Source organism: Cyprinus carpio, unplaced genomic scaffold (assembly GCF_018340385.1).
Source record: "Cyprinus carpio isolate SPL01 unplaced genomic scaffold, ASM1834038v1 S000006662, whole genome shotgun sequence".
Taxonomy (NCBI): domain Eukaryota; kingdom Metazoa; phylum Chordata; class Actinopteri; order Cypriniformes; family Cyprinidae; genus Cyprinus; species Cyprinus carpio.
In genome coordinates this window covers 217,171-234,225 of record NW_024879286.1, presented here as the reverse complement: position 1 = coordinate 234,225, position 17,055 = coordinate 217,171, and the positions used below count along the sequence as shown (strand labels likewise).

The 17,055-nt window shown below is 38.1% G+C and overlaps 1 protein-coding gene across 1 annotated transcript in view; it reads right to left on the bottom strand.

Moving 5' to 3' along the window:
• The window catches only part of LOC122144417 (deleted in malignant brain tumors 1 protein-like), a 46,950-nt gene extending 30,398 nt beyond the window's left edge, over positions 1-16,552 (bottom strand). The window contains exon 1 of the mRNA XM_042755311.1: positions 16,462-16,552. The gene's annotated coding sequence lies outside the window, so the exon portion shown is untranslated. The remainder of the gene's footprint in view (positions 1-16,461) is intronic.
• Between the last annotated feature and the right edge of the window lie 503 nt (positions 16,553-17,055).

Sequence of the window (17,055 nt, the reverse complement as noted above, 5' to 3'; positions counted from 1 at the left end):
TTTACAGGAAAAACTCAGGTTTTCCCAACGCCCTGTTTTAAGTACGCCGAACCCTGCATTTTTAACCCAATCCCGCAGCCACGCACTTTTGGCCATTTAGGACCCCAATGAAAAACATGACCACCACAAACCCAAGAAACAAAGGGGAATACCAAAATACCCCTTATAAATTTTCCTATGACCAATTTAAAATGTTTATTTTTTAATCTAAAATGGAGAATAATTTGTTCCCCTCTGAAAACTAAACCTAAACCATTTTCATTTTAGCAAAAAATGTCTATTGATTTTAAAATACCTAAAATCTGGGCCTTTACTTTTATCTCCCAAAAAATGTTTTAAAATTTAAAAAAACTTTTTTGGTAAGATATCCGACTTACCAAATTATTATAACCTTTCCCCGACCGCTTTAATTTTAGGCCTCCCAAAACCCAAAATTGTTCCAAAAACATAAAACAGTGGATTTTCAAACCCCTTTTTCACAAAGAAACCCAAAATTTCCGAGATACCTTATGGAGATGTGTTAAAAAAACTAACCCAAAAAAAAAAAGATAATTATTAAAATTCCTAAAATTTTTTATAAAAAAAAAAAAAAAAAAAAAAAAAAAAATTTTTAAAAAATTTTTTAAAATTTTTTTTATCAATTTAAATAAAAAAAAACTATTTCTCCTTCGTTTTTTCCGTTTTGCTGCGCAAATATTCTTTATTAAAAGATGGGAAAAATTGGTTTTTAAACAAAAAACAAAACAGGGTTCAAAACTTATTTTTTAAGAAATTTTTTTTTCCTCCCTTCCCAAACAATATTTTGGACTTTGGAAAATTTTTAAATAAAAGACCCCAAACCTACAAAAGGTTTTCTTTTTTGCCCCTGTTTCCCTTTAGGGCCCCCCACAACCGATGAAACCCATAGGGGAAAAACTTTTTGTAAGGAATTAGGGTTATAAATCGTAAAAAAATACAATTGGAAGCTTCATTTTCCCTTCCTCGTTTTTTCCCTTTATTTGCCCCCGAAAAAAAATTAGTATCCAGAATGATGGGGGAAATTTTTTTACCCAATTCCACCACTTTACTGCGTGGTTGGTCTCTGCCATGCCCCCTTCAGGCCCCTTTTTCCCCGGAAAGTTTCCCCCCCACCCCAATTCTGTTTTGGCCTCCCTCAGGTTTTGGTTTGGGTCGAAATCTCCCCCTTTGTTTTTTAAAACCCCTCTTTTGTAACTCTGGTTCTGGTGGGTTTTCTTACTTGGAAAAAAACCCCCGTTTTTCAAAATCAGCCCTGAACCTTCGTGTACGTAAGGAAAATAGCCCGGCAGCTACTATTCCCCCCGGTTTAATGTTTTTACGGAAATCTGGGATTTTTATGTGGTTTTTCGTGATTTTTTCTCTGCGCGAAAAAGGGTGCAGTGCTTTTGCCTAAGGCAGGGGTTCGCCCTTTTTCTTCCCCCTAATATGTCCCAAGTCAAAATCTGCCTAGGGAAATGCCTGGTTAATCTGGATCGCTATTTTTACTCGTGTGAATCGCAGGCCACAAGAAATAAAATTTGGTGGGTTTTTTAAATTTTTTTTTTCACTTTTACTCGGCCATGCTAGCTGGCAACAAAAGGGTTCCCTTTTGTGCTAACAAGCTAAGCCGACCCCTCAACTAAAACAAAAGCTCATGACACAAAAATGCATTTGCCCACCTATCTAATAGGAAATAAGTGAAAAAGCCCTATTTCAAAAAACGGTGGAGTGTTCCTTTTAAAAAGGGGCCATACCCCTTTCACAATTAAAAAAAATCTCGATGTCCCCGAGGGGTAGGAAATTTAAATCAAAACCTTAAGATAATTTTTTATTTCTTGTTAAAAATTTCCATTTTGGGTATGAGCCAAATGGCCCTTTTCGTCTTCCCTTTAAAAGGGGCCAGGGAAGGGGTGGAGCTTCAAATCAAACCTTGGCAATTGGGTTGCCTTTTTTCAAATAAACACCCACTATAAGTAAAGCCCGTTTTCTTTTCAGAAAATGCCTGCTTAAAAGTATCACGATTTCAAATGGGCAAAAAATGCACTTTATGAAAAAAGACGGGGGCTGGGCAATAAAAAATAACTCTGGGGCCATACAAAATTTTTCCCCACTTGTGAAATGGCTCGACTGACCCGGGGCACTTACATTTCTTTTTAATTATTTTAACCCCCATTCCTTTCAAGATCATTTTATAGCACGGAAAGGAGATCAGGAAAAAAAAGATGGTAGCTTTTAACAAAATTAGCCTACAGGTGCCAAAAAGCTCTTTTAGAAAGGCAAATTGGAAAACAACGCAGGATATTTACTTTTTTGGAGAGTCTGGATTACAAGTTGGGGCTTGCTCCTCCTCAGGAGCAATTTTGCTAAAGCAAAAAAAGGGGAATGTCCCCGGGAGACAAAAAGTTTCGGTATAGGGGGGATGCATTTTTTCAAAACAAAATTTTCCCTTGTCTTTAGCGTTTAGATTTTTGGGTAAGGGGAGAGCATTGGATTCAAAAATCCACACAGAACCCAAAGCGTTGGGAACTTCCACAGTGCAGCAATTGCGACTGTTCCTCGCTGTGAAACCCCTCGTGCGGTTCTAAGTTAAAAGGGAGTGGGCTGTCAATTTGGGGCGGGGCGTGGTAATGTGACGTAACATTACCAGAGCTGAAAAAAATGTTTGGGGGACACTGCTTTAATTAGGGAAAAAACAAAAAAAACAAGGGGATTTTTTTTATTATAGGGTGGGGTTTTGGGAACCCCAGCCAAAACCCCAGGTTTTTTCCCATTCTGTCATGATGGGTTTTGGTTTTCCCTTTCCCCCTGTCGCCTCTGGCGCTTTTTGGGGACACTTATTTCAGTGATTCGTTGACTTATTTCAAAATTATTGCACAATACCCTTTAAAATGAAATGAGCTGAATATTACATCACGAATTTAAAAGAACTGCCTTTAAATTCATTTTGCATATTGACACACTGTTTTTTTAATTTAAAGTTTTTCGTTGCTTTTCCAATCTTTTTTTTAAAGCGCTTATAAAAAAAGTGACCGACTTTACTTTCCATTTAGTCCAAATAACATGTAAAGTGAATTTTGCAAATAGTTCCTTTTAAAGATATCGAACTGGAAATTTCAATATTTTCATTTTAAAATTTCCTCAAATTCCCTTTCCCCTGGAATACACAAAGCCAAAATTTTGCTCTAGTGCAGTACTCCGGTACTTCTTCTAAGGAAAAATTGGTTGCACTTCTTTGGGTTTGTACCTTTTTTTTTTTTAAAGGCTTCTTTTTCTCAGAGCTTCTTTTTTCCTTATTCAAAAAATAAATTTTAAATACGGGACTTTGTAGCCCATCACGACTAGAAATTCCTTTTTATAAAACGAAAAGAGGGTTTTTTTTGTTTTCTCACCCTTGACAGCATGGTGCTTTTTCTGTAGTTGGGGAACCCGGCCTGACTTTTGCCGATTAAAGAAATTTTTTCATAAACTTTTGGCGAGATTAATCCCGTCTCCCCCCCAAAAAACAATTTATTTTTCTTTGGCTTCTGCTTTTTCCTGAAACTGAGAAACATGTCCCTTTTTTACAGATGAAAGACTCACTCAGTGCAAGCTTAAAATTATATTAAAATTTAAAAAAAGTCTTTATTTTAACCCCCATGGGCGCCCGCATACGAACTTCTTTTTTTGACGTGTCAATGTTTTTCAAATAATTAATGAAAAGGGACAAAAATTTAAACTTTACAAAAAATATTCATTATAAGTCTAAACCTCAAAATCAAAGAAATCGCTGTTTTTCAAGGAACTTATAAAATGTATTTTTAAATTTGGAAAGAGTACACACAAAACAGCAAAACAAAACGCAGTAGTATCAATTGCCTTGTAATAACGAGGCAACAAACACATCCACAGCTGTAAATCCCATTTAGTTAGAAGGTAGGGTCCCACTGAACGACATCCTCATCGAGCACTTTAGTCCACGAAGCAATAATGATTATATGGATGATATCCTTTGTTTACTTTTCATTTTCTTCATGGACAATATGTTTTAGCCTTATGGAATAACGTACACGCTCAAAAACTGCATCTTGGTATAAAAAACAGCAGACACTTCCAACCTGTACGGCTGTTTGCATAGCGACTCACACATTCTGACCCATTTAAGTACACTGGTACATTTGTGCTCTAAACTACGCAAAAATCGAGTGACGCCCCTGTCCCAAGCGCAGTCAATTCCCAAAAGGCCAAACCGGAAAAGACATGAAGTAGTTTCAAAACCAATCAGAGCATTTTTTTTGTTGTTGTTTTTTTTTGCTTGTAAATAAGTTCTGTGTTTTATTTTTCTCCTAGTATCCCTATAGTTTATATGAGTTTTCAGTTTAAAAGCGGCTTTCATGCTCACCCCGTCAATGCTCTAACAGAAAGCGTCTGAATGTTGAGGCTGACAGAGACACGCTCTTTTAATGTGTTTGAGATGTGCTGTTTTTCCTTATTGCCATAACTAACATTTTCACAGGTGTATTCTCCATCTGTAAATGTTAAAAACCCATGGAAATATTTTCCATTTTGCTGTCAGAAGTGCTGAGCTTCTGCTTAAGAGATATCTACGCTAAATTTTTAGAATGGGCACTGCCACACACATGCAACACCAAAACAGACAGAGTCGCATAAAATGGGGGGAGCGCAATAACTGACTAAAAATATACATTTTATTGAACATTTGTAGTTGGACAATAAATGTGGCATATGTAGCAATTTTAAACCTACAATAGTGACGTGTATTTGTAATGATAGCCTAACTGTAAAGTGTAATGGGGTATCAAATACCTTTTTTACTCAATTAGTCTGTACTTTTTATTATTTTCATTTTCTAGGTTTAGTAGAACTTCCTGCTTTAAAAAAAATATATATTTTTTGTTTGTAGATTGGCACCATGTTACAAATGTAACCAGGTGTAATGTGATTTTTAATCCTTTTTTGCACATAATATATGCCTACATGCTTTACATCACTTTATTGTTTAATGCAAATACAAAATCTGATATATAGGAGGCCACCGTATACAGCAAATCAGCCAAAAAATACAGATTCAGTGATGGCCAAAAATATCGGCAACCCTTGGTAAAACATGATCAAAGAAGGCGGTGAAATTTAATCTGCAATTGTTTTAATCCTTTTGCATCTTTTGATTTTAAAAAATTCACCAAAAATCTAACCTTTCATTTCGGATAATAAGACATTTAAAATGGGGGAAGGAAAATCCATTATGAAATATATGTTTTTCTCTAATACACATTGGCCAGACAATTAATGGCCACCCTTTTATTCCATACTTTTTGAAACCTCCATTTGCCAGTTTAACAGCTCTAAACTTTCTTCTATAATGCCTGACGAGGTTAGAGAACCACTGACAAGAGATCAGAGACCATACTCCGTTATATGCCAGAATCACTTCAGACCCTTTAGAATTTACCCAGCTCCAATTATGGTGCATTCTCCTTTACTCAGTTCACTCCTTCTCATTTTCTTATAGGGTTTCAGGTCAGAGGACTGTGAATGGCAGATTAGCAGAAGCGGTTGGTTTGTGCTCAGCTATAACCCATTTTGTGTGTGTTTTTGAGAGTTTGTGTTTGAATTAATTGTACGGTTGGTTGGAAGATCCAAACATGGCCCATTATAAGAGTCAAGTCACTTAGGGATTTTTTATCGTCGGGTGGTTGTAGGACATCGAACGTGAACAGTCACACCAATAACTGACAGAATCGGCTACTTCTGCCAAAGTATTTAAAAGAGCCTTATTTCCTCCCATCTGCCACATCTAGAACTCCATTAATTATTAACTAAGAGTAACAATGCTCCGTTGTATGTCTGCATTTAATAGAAGTAGTGACAACGTGATTACCGCACAGAGAGGACTTTTGTTCCAAAATACCCCGCTCATCAGAAAACTAATCAGGAGCTAATCATGTGACGTCGACATCCCGTGTAAGCTTCCTGTCAGCCTTGTTGTTTTCCAATTAAAACAGAGTTGACGACTATTAAACTCTTGTCACAAGAGACAAGGACCCTGTGTATCAAGAAGCATCTCATGATCACAACGTAAAATGGAAACCGCTGCGGCCCCACAGGAATCATTAAATAATTAATGGACCCTCAACAAACTGATCTTTTCAACTAAATGATCTCAAAAGGACACCATTGACGAAAATCTGAAGGTTTAAGTATATTCACAATAAATGTTTTATGTCTTATATATGTTTGATGCTGTTCATAATGTAATAATCGGTGCAAATTAATCAATGTTTTGCTGGTTTTAGTGCAGATAGTGCTATTAAATGTCTGTAAGATACATGAGAAAGTTTAGTGTTGAACGAAAGCTCACGTTTTTATAGTTTGCTTAAACTTGGAGAGCTAAAGAAATGTCCCAAATTCTGTATTGGGTGCATATTATGACACTTTATAAGGTATTTAAACCAGAGTTCATCTCACATGACAATGTCACAGGATGCTATTAATCAATGCACAAAGAGAACAGTACGGGGCATGTCTAAGTTCTGCAACAGATCCAATTGAAAAAATCCCAATGAAAGATCGCGACGTGGGATGGACCAAATCCTCTTGGATAAAAACCCCAATGCCTGAACTAATTCAGCGCACACTTCCTTCTTCGCCATGGCCTTGAACTACCTACTCCAACGCTGCTAGCGTTTTGGTCATCCAGAGCTCAAAAACACCACTCTGTTGAAAACTTCGTGACGTGCCAAGAATCTTCGAAGTCTTGCAAGCAGCGAAACTCTCAAAAGAAATCGAAGCTTCTACGTAACCAGGCAACCAACCAATCACCAGGAGGGTTTTCCCCAAAAGACGTCTCATCCAATCGACAGATCTGCAACCAATCCAACGGCGCGGGGATTCCCCTGAGACGAGGCAACAAGTGAAATCTCCAACTCCGCTTTTCAGCGCAAACCATGCAAGGTAAAACAAACAAATTTCATTCCTTGCTGAAAATAAGTGCAGATTGATCTTGAGCAGTAAAGATAAGACACATCTCTGCTTTTGATTTTTCTTGGTGCCGATCCAACGAATAACTTACTCCTGGGACTTCATTCAAATTCCGTTATCAATCCTCTTCACGTAACTGTGTTTGTATGTATGTGTGTATGTATGTGTGTGTTTCATTAGGTTTTAGATCCATGTAATAGAGTAGCTCAATAAATTCTTGTTTCATTTATAAAGAAGTATTGTCTTGTGTGGTGTATTTTAAGATTAAACTTTGCCCAGATCCTATGCTACCTAGCTCGTAGTTTATAAATTAAGCATTCTGTTTGTATTCTCATTAAGCCATGAAGTAATATAAACACAGAATTTAAAGGATTTACCTGAATTTTACGTTCGCTGGACGACCGTTGATGAAGTATAAACTAATTCAATTTGGAATCAGTTCAATTAAAGCGATTCGAAGATCTTTAAGATTTCTCAAAAATAATGAGCTAATATTTCCTTACATGGTATTTAATAGAATCCATGATTGCCATGTGGTCTGAAACAAGATGTCCAGGACCTCCATTAGAAATGTAGGACCACACAACATCAAAAATACAGCATATATTTCATTTGTAAGTGCCAGTGCCATATGAAGTCCCAGTCATGTCTAGCAAATGAATATGCTGGAGTTTGGTTTTGAATGAGAGGGGTTTTTTTTGACCATAGAAGCCAGTCCCATTTGAAGTTCCAGTCCCGTATCTGAATACCTGAATGCTGATGGATTTTGTTTTTGGATGAGCTAGGAGAGTTTTTTCTTGAAACCCTCCCACAAAACAACATGTGTTGATGTAGGTTCTGTTTGACATTTTTTTTTAGGTTTTTCTGACCCCCGAGACTCAACTTTTTTCTGCAATTCTCCAGCTGTGGTACTTGGAGAGTCTTAAGTCACTCAAACTCTCCTTCGCACTGTGCATTAGACACGATATAGAGACACTATCCTCTTCCACGCAGATTTTATAACTTTTTCTGTTAATTGGAAATTCTTAATTATTGCCCTGATGGTGGAAATGGGATTTTCACTGCTCTAGCTCTTTTCTTAAAGCCACTTCACTAATTTGTGAAGCTCAATTTTCTTTTTGCTGCACATCAAGAATAATTCTTTGTTTTTTCTCATTGTGATTGGATGATTAAGGGAACTGGGCTTTGTTTTCCCTTCCCTCAGTTTTATATTTCTGTGAAACAGGAAAGCCTGGATGGATAATTTCATGTTCATAATCACCCTGGAGTGCCTCATAATTGTGAATATGAATGGGAATATACTTCTGAGATATATTTAATATTCATAAGAATTTCTAGGGGTTGCCATAATTGCGTCCAACCTGTATTTTGAGAAAAACATAATGAGATTTTCCCCCCATTTTAAATTTTATTATCCAATGAAAGGTTAGATTGTTTGTGATTTAAAAAAAAAAAAAGATCAAAAGGATTAATGCAGAATAATTTTCACAGCCTTTCTTTGATCATATTTACCAAACGATGGCCCGTGCCCCCCGAATTTTTGGCCATGACTGTAATGAATAATTTTGCTCATATCGCCCAGCCCTATACAGAAGTGTACTGGAATTTTAATTAAAGTGTACTGGATTTTTTTTCTTTTTTAAATAGCATAAAAATTTTAAAAAAATTAACTAAATAGCAAAAATTAACTAAACAGTTATGGTTAAACCAGTCCGTCCATGATTTCCATAGGACCTGCCGCATACTGGATGGTTGTTTCCCTTTTCAAGACCATTCTTTGTAAACCCTAGAAATGGTTGTGCATGAAAATTCCAGTAACTGAGCAGATTGTGAAATACTCAGACCAGCCCGTCTGGCACGCAACAACCATGCCCCGCTCAAAATTGCTTAAATCACCTTTCTTTCCCCCCATTTCTGACATTCGTTTTGGTTCAGTTTGGAGTTCCCAGAGATTGTCTTAACCAGGACCACACCTCTATAAATGCATTGAAGCAACTGCCATGTGATTGGTTGAATAGATAATTGCATTAATGAGAAATTGAACAGGTGTTCCTAATAATCCCTTTAGTTGAGTGTAGATAAAAAGTAGGTGTTTTATCTATGTAAATTATATATTAATTATATACATCTATTAATGTGGGTCAATAAAGGAATAATTTTACTTGTAATTTTATCTTGTACAATAACTTTTATTTGATTTAGACCTACCTCCAGTTCCAACTCTATGAACCCTTGTAAAGACCCAAAGTGCTCTGATGAATACTGTACTGCTTAAAAAGCATGCGTTTCAAGAGTGTCCCACCTGGATTTGTAGTCATGGTGGCTTTCTTTCCTGCTGCGCAGCTTTTTTGGAGAGGAATGAAAGATATCTCTCGTTTACGTGCTCCAGCCTGGTTAAAACATCTGGGACCAACTAAACATGAATATTGTTCAGCTTGCTGTTGAAATGGTTTACGAAAAAGCAATCTTTCCCTATGAGGTTCATGATGTAGACTCCATGCCACGCTATGTGCAAGGTTCAGGAATCGTGGACTGAAGTGCAGCAACAAAAGCCTTCTTCATGTAGGCAGCATTATCACATGGTCAAACACAATGACGTCTTGATTGGAAATGCTGTATTCTTGAAGGCAGTTTCACGACAGCCATGGATACAGTGTAATGATCACACTTCTCAAGAAAGTACAGTGTCTGCAAGGTAGAACAAAATTCTACCAAATTCATCCTTTTCCAATGTATGCCAATAGAATGTTCAGCACGCATCTCCCTCTATATCTGGCGTCTCATCAAAACAGGTTTTCCAGCAAGAGGCAGCTTCAAGTTCTTCTTTCTCCTTGTGATATAATGCTCCAACCATACCTCTCTCTGGAGCTGGTGAAAACCTGGAACGGCTCCTCCATTGATCCATTTGTTATCGATTTCCTCGTTATAGGATGGTCACTTTTGCTTGAGTGAATGTTAAGTGCCGTGCATGGTGGCGACCCAGTCTTCTACACAAATCTGTTATTTTGAAAACAAACAAAATAAATAAAATAAATTCATTTGTGTCAATAAAAATCATGTAGTTTTCAAATTTAAATCATGCAATTACTTAACAACCCCCCCCATTTTGGTGTTTAATAATATCTAAGTGGTCAAATCATATAGTTTATATAATATTACTCTTTTATTCATGTGTTTTAAATTCAGTTTGAATGCTTTCATTATGACTAAGGGTTGGGTTTACAAAGTTTTTTTAACTGACACCATTATGGGTAAAGTAAACATAAATAAAATACAATACAGATCACATGGTTCTAACTGTAATGGTGTGTATGCATGATGATTACAGCATTTAAAAACATCACATGCAACACTCGTTTCCCAGCACAGTAAGCCGACAACCCAAACAGCTAACAGCACTGAGTGGAATTTACTCACAATCTTGTTAGGACACGTACCATAACACCGTGTCTATGCTGTGCGGCTCAATCGGGTTGCCCCGCAACAAGTCTACATTTAACTAATTTACTCACCTCAATTCTTTCAGAAGTCACCACAGATCTCGATGCAGTAGCTTCAGTCATGGTGATTTTTCTTGGTATTTGGAGGCACAGCAGTCATTTTTCTCTGTTTTTGCTGAAGAGAAATGACTGAGCACAGATTATTTCTTTTGTTGTTCCAAGACAATTGGTTTACATGGTGTGCAAACCAACTTGCCTCCACTTTCATGTAAAACATTCGGATATTGTTTTACACGGTCTTTCGGATTAATTGTTTGTAGGTAAATGCGACTTTTTTAATTTTACTCATGTCACAGCACGCGAGGTCTGCTTCGACGCAGGCTTTTCTTTGGGTGAATGTTCTTCTGAATGACATCATATAAAGTTTCTAGGGCCCCAAATTTTTGCAGAAAAATCAGTGGCATTTCTGAAAAAAATACGAGATCTTGCAAAATTTTTGCGGAGTTCTGCTTTGATTTTGGGATAAAATCCAGCGATTTGCAAAATATCACAAAAATCCTGGAGGGACTGGTAAAACGCTAATAACAGTAAAACAGAAAACTGTTTACCCCCCACTCTAACCCCCCCGCCTGCCATGCTGATGGTACTTCAAAAAAAATGTTCAGAGGTTGGCAGGTCTGAAACAGCATGGTTTTTGTAGCAAACAGAATGAGTCCATCCATCCACTAAAAAAAAAGTCAAAGATACATGGAAGATTGTTTATTTTGAATTCTGACTGTCTCTCGTGATGGCTCGTGGACGCGTGCTGTTCATCTGCGTGGGGGCATATAACTTATCGGATTTCGAAACGGCTTTTGGCACAAATAATTCTTTCTTTTTTTTTTCTCTTCATATTCAAACTGTTTTTCATATATGTGTGGGTGTGTTTTGTGGGGAATGTTGGCTGTATCTGCATGTCCCCCATTACCATCTCAGCTATCAGTGTGAATGCGGTCTGTATGAATAGATCTGTATGATAACCATCTGTATAACCGGCCACTCAGCATGTAATTATTGACTATATGAGCATCTATCAGGTGTGAATGCTGTATTTCTAGCAATCTCAGGATGTGCTGTAATTGGGCATGGATCAAATAAATCACTTATACGATGTCTTTAATTACTCAAATTATTATTATTTTATTTTTCTAGTGCTCAAATAAATCACTTATACGATGTCTAAGATTCTATTGTTTTCTAATCGTTTGAAAAACTATGCAGTGGTATGTTTAATGTCTAAAATAGTTTGTAGAACAATTTAATACATATGGAGTTAATTGGTTAACAGATGTTCAGGAGCAGGGGCATGCCCCAACAATCACCTGACTTCCTAACACCTCCATATATATCGGGTCACCTTATACCGTACTGCTAGTGTCGTTCTCTCGAAGGACAGATGGACTCGCCTGGCCTGGATGGTGCGCTCTGTTCGATTCAATGTCATTGGCGACACTTTGAGGATCACCTCTCATCGTCCCCGATTGCAGTCTCTCCTTTCCCGAGCGCGAGATCGCGCGTTCGGTTTGCGCACATTCCGGACCACGAGTGTCTACTCCCCAGGCTCATCTCGCAAGGACTCTGAGCTGTTCCCCGGTCTCCATCCTCTCTGTCAGTGGGATCCGCGGGCTGAGATCGCCATCATCGTTTGCGTGGTGGACGCAGAAATGGAATTCTCGCTCCCCTTGTGAGCCGCTTCTCTGACGCTTCCTCAGCGTTCCCAATGCACATCTTTTAGGGTTCAGAGCCGAGGACAACTGAACCATGGGTCGCCTTCAACACACACTTAAATCCAAGGTATCCAATTCAATCGTACAGATAATAAATAGTTATTTCAACTATATTCAGTATCAATAAAACTTCTGTCATGACAAACTTTGAGCCCTCAGCACTTCCGGCAACTACTAGGGAGTCACTTTTCGTCACATGTGACTTCACGAAAATTCTCCTCCAAAGCATCAGACAGCAGCTCCCTCTAGCTGCAGGCAAGAAGTAATTACACCTGGACTTGCTCAATCTGAGCTCTCCCAAAATTCTTCTTCTTCTCTATGCTCACAGTTTGCTCATAAAACTCCACTCACAAACATCCTTTCATCCCAACATCCATTCCTATACCCTTTCCTTCAGCTGGTTACTCAATACGGCTCACAGCCCAAAGACACGCAGGCTGGTTAAATTGAACATTCTAAATTGTTCCCCCTTGACTTGTGTACGGATTGGTTTATGTATTAACTGATTTTCACCATGAAATATAGCCACATATGCTGGCATGGCTTAATAAGTAAATAAACAAACAATCAGCAATATGGCTCCACGTTTTCTAATAATTATCTATAGCTACTTTTAAATTCCAGATGCCCATTCACTGTCCCTCATGCCAGAAATTTCATATTTGAAATCACCAAAAAAAAAAACAAAAAAAAAAAATCTGACAACAACTGTGTCATAAATGTTGTTACTTTTTGCTCAAATAGTCTTATTAAAAGCGCAATTATTCAGGCTGGATCTGTCAATGCGTATGCGCAGTCCTAAGCGCACGTCTCAGACCACTGACTGTTTTCTATAGCAAGCGGGGCGCTTCTAACAGCAGCTGAAGTGACATGCTCACTTTCAGATTAGCGATTAGCTCCTTCATTCAGAAGGTGGGGCTTCCTGCAATTGAGCGGCCATATTGAGCCTTGCATTTTTTCCCCATTCAAAAACTAAAGGAGTGACACGTCTTGGGTATTCTACAGTCTTTGCTCATGCAGACCAGTCGGTCTCCTTCAACCTCCAATTCTATTTCCAAATCTTCTATTCATTCTCCCCCTCCTGCCCTCCCTCCCTGCATCTTGCAACACACCCCAGTCACAAACATCCTTTGATCCCAACATTCATTTTTTTCCACCCTGACTTCAGCTGTTTACAGGAATATGGCCCTGTGTCTCTAATAATCTCTAACCTCTACTTAGAAAGTTTTAGAATTTTATGAAGTTTTATTGTATTTGTTATACTTATTATACTTATACATATTTTAATTGTTTGCCATGAAAATAGCGTAAGATGCTGACCTGGCATTAAATTAAAATATACTACTATTATTAGCTTCTTATTCTTCCCCCTCTCTATACCTCCCAATCTCACTCTCTCTCCCTCCCTCTTTCCCTCCCTAACTTTACCTCCTCCCTCCACCAACACCCTCTCATCCTCAAAACTCCCCCACTCAAAAACATCCTTTCATCCTAGCATCCATTCTTCCACCCTTCCTTCAGCCGTTTTTTTTCAGCAATACGACTCTCATGCATCCTAATAATTCTCAATAGCTACCCCTTACAGTCCAGAAGCCTCGTCCAGCGCCACTACCTCACGAGGTGCAGTCTGGACTCTTTCAACCTACAATTCTATTCCAAATGGTCTGTCCCATTTCTCCCTCATCAATACCCTCTCATCCTGCCATCTATCAACAAGTTGGCTTAAAACCCACTCACAAACACCCTTTCATCGCAACATCATCATTCTTCCACCCTTCCTTCAGCCGCTTACAGCATACGGCTCCCAGTTTTCTAATGATTCAAACAGCTCCAGGTGCCTCATCCAGTGCCCAAGGGACCCTACCTCACGTGGGCCAGCCAGGACTCCTCCAACCTCCAATTCCATTTCCCCTTTCATCCCTCCATCAATACCTGCACATCCTGCATCTAGCAACAGGTACATACTTGGCCATAGCGACCCCACCTACTCGGCCGCTTCAGCAGTCCATCACCTTCTGTCTCAGTAGCTCTATGCTCACAAATAATTCAGCAGCAGGTCGTCTACAGCATTCCAACCAAGGTCATTCAGGAGCCCTACTGCTCTACTGCTGTATATTCACATTTTAAAAAACATTTTCTTTTACGTGAACTTGTGGAGCCCCCTCAAATACAGCTTCAGCATGCTCAATTACAGCCCCCCCCCCCCTTAAACCTCAGCACTTCTCCATGCAATTCTGCTGCAGCTCCATCCCCTCCAGTTATTCCAATGCTGATAGAAATGCCCCTCAATAAACATTTACCTTTCCTTAAATCATTGACATAGAGGCCGGCCAATCCTGCAACCGAGAGGCAGAATGGCACGCAACAACCTCAACAGATGTATTAAGCGTCAGCTACCAGGACTTCTAGGCCACCTTAACAATGCCATCCAGATAATACCTCAAGGAAATCCTTCGCGTCAGACATTCTGTCAAAAGCAGCAGCCGTCGCAATGGAAATGTGCCTCCACGCAACAACACCTCTCATCATGGAACAACATTTTGTTACATAATATCTATACCTCTCATCCCGGCTGCATCCAACTACACACTGATGCATCACCCTAAATAGAAATTTCAAATGACTTCACCAGTTAATATGGTGGCTGCTGGGTTGATTCCGAAGTCAAGAGCAGTCTCCACAGCATTATGAAAATATATCCCAACACGTGTGTTTCTAAACCTACTTGTCAGGGAATCAAATACTCCTATGAATAACCACTGGCTACGATTGCCCCAGCTTTCTCTCATTCTCACACATTCGTACTAACAAACGCTTACGAAAACAAGAACCTGCATTAACCATCGAACGCCTGAACTATTTAGCCTCCGCATCCTCTCTGTATGATCAGGCATTCCGAGGTCACGCTTAAATCAGCTCTTCCCAACTTTGGTGGTCCTAATTGTCTGGCCTAAATATATGCTAGAGACGGTACCCCCCCCTACCGCCCACCCTGAGTCTCCCTGAGCCATCAATTCTAGATGCCCTGATCAACCTGACCATCATCCCATTCCCTCGACCCCTTCATCCTCTTTCTACTCTCCCCCCAACTCCCTGTTCAACTAACAGTTTTCATAGCTTGTTTGTGGCGTGGTCCCTAGATAGTGAAAATGGAGTTAATTGGTTAACAGATGTTCAGGAGCAGGGGCATGCCCCAAACAATCACCTGACTTCCTGAAACCTCCATATATATCGGGTCACCTTATACTGTACTGCTAGTCTCGTTCTCTCGAACCCACCCTCGTCCATCCCTTTCTCATCCTTTCAGCCAACCTTATTCCAATTATCTTTCTTTCAGGTTGTATGGGGGGGGGTCCTAATTGTTCGGCCTAAATATATGCTAGAGACGGTAGACATAGTCTCAGATCAAAATCTTCAGATTTGAAATAGAAACTCATAAGACATGTGACTTTCTACCCCATTACTTTTCTGGATTGCTCCAGGACTGATTTCATGTATTTTTATATGAAATATATATGTAGTATATATATTTTTTTTTTTCATATTTCTAAACACCCATGACAAAAGTCACTAGCTAAACCTACACTGTATAAATAAATAAATAAATAAACAAACAAAGGGAGTCATTTTCTGCCAGGACATAATAGGTTACTTTTTATAGTCATTCATATAATCCAAAAAAAAAACACAAAGCAATTAAGTGCAAAAAAAAAAAAAGTGCTAAAATGAGGCTTCAAGACTAGAGTCATCTTATTTTGTCAACCCGTCTGTTTTTTCTCCCAGTGGTTAACATTATGGACAGTTTATCATTATCTTATTATATTAATAAAATAAAAAGAAAATAAACATGACACCTTCATCTCAAGAGTGTATATATACATGGCTAACTTAACAAAAAATGCATACTGATGAGGACATTTATAAAGCAGCTAAAAGTTATTTAGAACAGTCAAAAGTCAAATTATTGTTAAATGTCAAATGTTATATAATATTCAAATTATATAGAATGTCTTTTTTCAAAAATCAATCATGCCCACTCAAACATCCCAATGATTAATGTGTCTCAGTTTAAAGTTACCAGAAAATATAAGCCACTAGTTTCAGCTCACTAAATACCGGAGACATAATTCAAATAGTATGTAAGAGTATAGTAAGATGGCAAAACCAAACAACTACAGTTCCTAATCATTTAAGAAGATATACCCTTTCATTTCTGTCTGTGTTTAAAATAGCAAGTGAAAAAAAAGTGAATTTAAAAAGTATTAAAAAGTGAACTTTACCCAATATCAAAGTGAGAAGAGGTCTTGGCATTGTGATCTGTGTGTTGTTTCAGTATCGCACTTAAGATGTATATATCTTGTTCTTTTCTAGACATATACAACCAAAACTGCAGAACATACTCATTCACTTCCTCTTTTAAACCAATAAAAAAAAAAATGCATTGAGACAATAAATTGCAACATCCTTTTTTTCTCTCTTTTTTTTAACCCAGCTTATTTATTTCCTTTGTTCTCCATGAAAATGTCTTCACAAACACATTTTCTTGTAAGACAATAATTTTATATTCCACAATGATATAATCTAAAGCAGTATCTAATTCTTTTACTTAAGATTACTTAAACTTCTTATATTTACATACATTTACCAGATACATTTATTCACAGCAGTATGATGAGGAATACAACAAAGAACATTTATCTTAAGGAGGCAATAAAGAAGTGCTAACAAATAAAAGTTTCAAATACTGTCTAAAACAGGCTATTCAATTAGTTTCATTTGAGGACGAATTATCGAATTGAAATTTGAAGGGGGGCAAGGGGCTGGCTGGGGGGCATTACCCGATCTCTTTCGAGGGGCCTTTAAAATTAGAAAAT